Below are 5,809 nucleotides of genomic sequence, written 5' to 3'. Positions count from 1 at the left end.
CCCGTTCCGCCGGGATCCTGCCCTCTGCCGCGGCCCGCCCCTGCCGGGAGCTGCGGCTGCACGGGCAGTTGCTGGCGCTCGCGCCCTGGGAGCAGCGCGGGAGCGAAGGTAGAGCTTCCCGGGCAGTTGGTGTATGACTAAACACCATCGCTATTTTATGGACAAACAGCCTCGCCACACCTATAATTAGAGGCTCTGTCAAAGCTTTGGAGCTAAAGCAGTCCTGCTGCACGGACTCCTCGCCTGGAGGCTGCTGTACACATCTGTCTGTTTGTGTTGGAGGGGGCCTGGGGGAAGGGAGAAGCTGTGGCCCTTTCTGCAACCCTGTTGCTAGCACAAACTTCATGACCTGGCATCCCGATGGTCGCTAAACTGAGGGCGTCTTCAGTGGCGCGGGAAAGGTCAGGGCTGGAGATCGGTCCAGCGAAAATCCCCAAGAATGAGCTGTTCCTTCACCGGGAGAATCACTTACGTTTTGTGAAGGGCTCTCTTTGAAGAGAATCGTCGGGCGCAGCGAGATGTGGAAACTCTGACTGCTTGATTTGCTCAGTGTTTAACTTAGGAAATGCTTTGTCGCCCTTGTGCCTGTTTGCCTGATGTGAGGCAACGGATGCAGAAGGCAGCAGCGCGATGGTGCGCGAGAGGTTAAATGGTTCTGATCAGCCTCTGGGAAACGGGGCGAGCGGGAGCTGCTGGCGGTGTAGAACTGTGGTGGAACTGGGCAGCGCGGAGGAGATGGCCTGGGATTCGTATGTGAGCAGTGAAAGGGGGCGGGAGCTTGTGGTTTTTGTTTTACCCCAGCCTCCTGGGATGCTGGCTTGACTCGGTGAGGTTCGATCAACAGGTGTAGTCGCCCCAAAGCTTGCTTCCAAAGGAAGTCTTTCCTCGGTGCGCTGGCAGCCTGGGTGCCTCCGGTAACAGCACCTCTGCGTGCCCTTCTGGGTCTGAGCAGTTTAAATAGCCTGGTGGTTTAAAACCCCTGCGCTGTCTCGCCTAAGCAGCCTGCAGGGCGGCAGAAACCCTCCCAAAACGGAGCAACGGTCACGCTAGCAGGGCCAGGGCCGTGCTGTTACCCGCCGGTGTTCCCACTGCGTTCCCCCGCCGGTGTTCCCACGAGGAAGGGACAGTGGCTCAGCAGGAGTGAAAGTGCCCGCTCGCTGCGGGCTGCCAAGGCAGCCGCAAAGAGCAGGCGGGAGGGGGGCAAAGCCGCTTGCCGCTGCTGCAGCGAAGTAGGGAGCTGCCAGCAACTTCTAAACACCTCGCGGTCGCTGCTGAAGCCGGCTGTGTGGCTGTGCTGCTGGCCCCGGGGAAGGGCCTCTCTGCTTTCCTTGGCTGGGGTAACGCTCCTTGTGCTGAAGGATCTCGCTCCAGCTGATGGAGGAACAGAAGGGGAGGAGGATGCAAGCAGAGATGCCAGTGTTAAATCCAAGTGTTCGTTATGCGGGAACATAAAGTTGGATCCTCTCAGTCTGTTTGCCGAGCGGCTTGGCATGACATTTTGACAGTGATCAATAGCAAAAACACACACCGCTCTGCTCGCGGTGGAGATTTGAACCGAAACTAGCCAGGCACGGCTCTTGGAGCAGTGTAAAAATAGACTTCTTCCCCCACCCCATCCTGTTACACTTAAAGCTGCGAGCTGGATCCTGGAGTCTCCTCTCTGCCGCTGCGAGAAAGGCCAGGCGTCTAATATTTGCCGTATGATTTTCCCCAGGCGGGGCAGGGACCGCAGTCTTTGCTAATGAGTCCCTGGGATTTGTTCCTGCTGCGAAGGTACCGAGCAGCCGTGGACGTCCGCAGCCCTGGGGCGGCAGAGCCCGTACGTTGGACGGGGCTGCCGGCTCTCCGTGGCATTGCAGGAGCTTGCGTGGACTGTGCTAAGATGGGCAATCGGCCAGCTCTGCTGCTGTTGAGCATATGCAGGCGGCCAGCTCTGTGTGTTTGGGAGCTCAGAGGTGAAACAGAGCAGTCTCTTTTTAAGATAGCTTGTCTCTGGCAAGGCTGACTTGGATTGAGATTCGCCCCCACGCTCTCCCGTTCCCAAGGAGGAGCCAGAACGTGGCGACCAAATCACAGAGCAAATCGGTGTGAAGAGAAACCAGCTCCCGCTCTCTCTCGGACTGTGGTTTTCACACCTGATCTGCAGCTTCTCTGACCCAGGCACCTGGAATCGGGGTGACTTCTCTGCTTTTCTGCTCCTTCCAGGATCTAAAAGAGAAGAAGGAAGTTGTTGAAGAAACAGAAAATGGCAGAGATGCACCGGCCAACGGCAACGCTGTGAGTATGGCTAAGATCTGCAGGGAGAGGCAGCCCTTATGCCAACGCCTTTTTATTTTCCTCCCCTTCTGGCTTTTGCTGCGAGCTTGTCCCCAGCCCTGCCTGAGAGGGGACCCCTCCAAATGGCAGCACCGCGCTGTGCGGAGCCCTCGAGCCTTTGGGGCTTCAGGTTCAACAGACGCTCCTGAGCCTGTGGGCAGTTCATGTGTGTGCAGAAAGGAAGGGCTGGGCTTGGATCCCCTCCCCGAAAGCCCTGTGAGGTTGTGTCCAGTGCCACCTCCTTCCTAGGCACTGGAAAAGGAGGGGGAAAAAACCCCAAACACTAGGTTTACAGTGTTGCAATTAGTTGAGTGGGGAAACACATTGTGTACAAGTAAACCGGCTGGTTTCCTATTTTTAACATGCTGGGGGAAATTTCACTCTGCATTTCAATGTGTCACAAGAGCCTTTGCAGTCTTTGTCTTGGCCTCAAAGCTGCAGCCCCAAGTTACTCTAGACGTGATCCTTCGTGCCTGGGCTCCCTGTGTGGTGTGGAGGCAGGCAGGAAGCGGGATGCGCGCCGGGGGCTCTGGTGGCCTGGTGCCTTGCTTTAGGCAGGAAAGGTGGGGACGCGCACTTCTGCTGAACGTCTCTTTCCCCCTTCTCCCTTCCCCAGTGCATTTTTTAAGTGATGTTTTGTCTTGCCAAGGAGAACGAGGAAAACGGAGAGCAGGAGGCTGACAACGAAGTAGACGAAGAGGAAGAGGAAGGTGGTGAGGAAGAGGACGAGGAGGAAGAGGGTGATGGTAACTTTCTCTGTTCCCCCCGCCCCCATCCCACGACTGCGTCCTGCCCTGGACAGCAGACTCCCGGGAAGCAGAGAGCTCTCGCCAGCCAGGCTCAGTCCTTCCTCGCTCGCCCGGGCCACCGGTGCTGGGAGTGAAGTCAGCCTTGAATGCCTTCCAGCAGGTTGAGGGCAGATTCCTTCCTTCTTCCCTCCTCTGGCCAGGCGGCACCGTACCGCGGCACTGAATAAGCGCATTAGCCCTTCCGTGCGAGTAGTAAAACCCGCCCTTGACTCTTGCGATCGCAACGGCTGCTGCAGACGCGAGTGCCGGGTGGTGGGACGGCGGCAGCCCTGGATGGCCGTTCCTTGGCACGAGGGATAAGTCACCATCCTTGTTCATGGAGCAGCTGCTGTGGACCAGCATGCTCAGAGGCTGATGCGGTCCCCTCTCCCAGCCCTTTCCCAGGCTGGATGCCATGTGGAAGCGGGCAGATGAACCTGCAGCTCTTCCCTGCTCCTCCAACGGGAGCAGACAGGCTTGCTTTGAACCTTCCCTGTCCGCAGTGTCCCGCATCTCCCTGCCCTCCCCTGTTTCCTGACCTGACCCAGCCTGGAAGTGGGTTTTGGCAGCAGCGACCAGAAATCCAGCAGTGACTTGCCGAATCACTTCTCACCCTCCCCGCTATTATTTTTTTCCCAGGATCTACTTGGATGAATAACATTGTTTATTTTTATCACTCGTTAAGGCTGGGAGAAAACCATTCTTGTTATGCTGAAATGAACTCGGGGCCCTTGATTAGCTGTTACTAGGTTAATCCCCTGTGAATTTTTGTTTTACGTGCTGACCTACTAACCTGTTGGCTAGTTTTGGGAGACAGGGACAGGGCTGGAAATTTAATGACCTTTAGGCCAGCGCCTATTCAGACAGTGTAAGCAGGGAAAGCTGCCTCCTTTGGGGTAGCGCTCTGCTCTCGGCAGCCTGCTGTCTGCTGTGCCCTTTGGTAGGAACTGGCTCGCTAGGGGAAAAACTGGAAATTGTGGCCTTGTTCATACTTGGGATTTTAACCCTTGGGGACAGAGCACAGTGCTGCCGTGTGCTGTCCTGAGCTCATCTACCTCCAACCCTGCTTCGGGGTGGAAGAGGGGGAATACTTGTCTCTCCCTGCTCCCCTCAGGCAGGAGGGGGATGCGTGTGCCGCAGGCGCATGTGTGCGGGGTGGAAGTGTTGCTTGGATACTGCTGTGACAAGCCCAGGGATCTTCGGTCCCGCAGTGCCAGTCCCGTTCTTCCCAGCCCGCCGAGCGCAGGCAGAATTTGGCACGCAGTGCTTGGAGGCGTGAACGCCTCGCCGGGATCCCGCACGGGCTCTGTCCGTCCGTGCCCGTTGCCATCGGGTGATCCCTGCCTGAGAGATGCACCTGAGCAGCTGAACGCTGCAGGAGAGAGATTTAAAGGCAGCACGTGCAGCTTGCATCAGCTTTTTTTTTTCTCAACACTTGCAGCCAAACTCCATCCTGGAGTTTGACAGCAAAGGGGAGCTTGAGGGTATATCTTTCTCACCCTTCTCCCCATCCCATCTCATTATTTGCTTTGCTTAAAGCAGCTCAAAGAACTAAAAATGCTCCCAATCAGCTTGGCACTGTCACCTGACCGGCCGGCCAGCCCGGTGCATGTGATGGCTGCCGGGGTGTTGATCCATCGCTGGGAGATAATCTTGGCCCTTCCCTCCGCATGGGCCGCGCTGTGGCCGGGCACACACTGGGGAAAGGAGAGGGGAAGGCAGGATGGGCTGACCTTAATCCCCTCGGCTGTCTATACGTGTGGCCTGTGGCGGTGGTTTAAAGCCAGCTTACTGGCCTTAACGGTCTAAGTTTTAGTAGGGTCTCCTGTTACACAAGGACGCGTCTCGGCAGCCGAGAGGTGGTTCCTCCTCTGGGGCCTCCGGTCTTGCCCCCGAACCCCAAAAACGGGCTGAAGGCAATGCACTCTGTCGTTCTGATCCACTGGCCTATTTGAGCTCAAAGTGGGTCAAAGCCCAGAGCTCTCTGCTCATCCTCCTCTCTGGCTGTAAGATAAGTTGGTAGCATTTGTTTGCCGTTCTGATAATTAGAAAGTGTTCTGACTCAGAACTAATGCGTTCTGGCTCTCTTAACTCATTAAAGATGGACTAATAGCTGCGAAGGGAAGCAGAAGTAATCTGGAGCGGTTAGGCAGAGCAGCCACTAGAAAGAGTTTTTTTCCTCCCCCCCATTGCTGTGATTTTGGCACTTGTGGTAGGTGCTGGTTTTCTCGTCCCGTTGCCTGCGCTACAAACGCGGTGTGAGCCAACTCGATGCTGCCAATCCTTATTTCCCCTTTGGTGGGTCAAGTCAGTTGGGGGATGCCCCAAAAGCCCCCGTGTCCCCGGGTGCCTGCTGTCCTGAGCAGGGGCTGTGCCAGCTGGGGAGACGGGACACCGGACACTGCAGCGTGGGGCTGGGCAGAATTAAACCCAGAGAGGAGGTGCGTGGTGCTGTAACCCTCCGAGAGGGTCTCACGTTCCTCCCCTTCTCCTCCATGCAGGTGAGGAGGAGGACGGTGATGAAGATGACGAAGCTGAGGGAGCCACAGGCAAACGGGCAGCTGAGGATGACGAGGTAGGAAGAGCAACCAGCCCCTTGGAGCCACCTGTGTCCCCAGAGGGCTTCGGGGGGGGAGCGGGAGTGGGGCCGGAGAGGCCGGGCTGGGCTCTGGGGCCGGAACGCCCTGCCTGTGCCCCACCCGACC

At 57.2% G+C, this 5,809-nt stretch overlaps 1 long non-coding RNA gene across 2 annotated transcripts in view; it reads left to right on the top strand.

Annotated features, from left to right (window-relative positions):
* The first annotated feature begins 2,195 nt into the window (after positions 1-2,195).
* Positions 2,196-5,809, top strand: part of LOC103916566 — a 4,012-nt gene continuing 398 nt past the window's right edge. Inside the window, exons 1-3 of one of the 2 annotated variants that reach the window (XR_663588.1) lie at positions 2,196-2,277; positions 2,969-3,056; positions 5,606-5,679. This is a non-coding gene — a long non-coding RNA (uncharacterized LOC103916566). Of the gene's footprint in view, positions 2,278-2,968; positions 3,063-5,605; positions 5,680-5,809 lie in introns of both variants that reach the window. The other variant, XR_663589.1, reaches the window with a different exon arrangement.

Source organism: Pygoscelis adeliae, unplaced genomic scaffold (assembly GCF_000699105.1).
Source record: "Pygoscelis adeliae isolate BGI_AS28 unplaced genomic scaffold, ASM69910v1 Scaffold245, whole genome shotgun sequence".
NCBI lineage: Eukaryota > Metazoa > Chordata > Aves > Sphenisciformes > Spheniscidae > Pygoscelis > Pygoscelis adeliae.
Note: the sequence above shows the minus strand (reverse complement) of the source record. Positions and strands in the feature narration are given on the sequence as shown.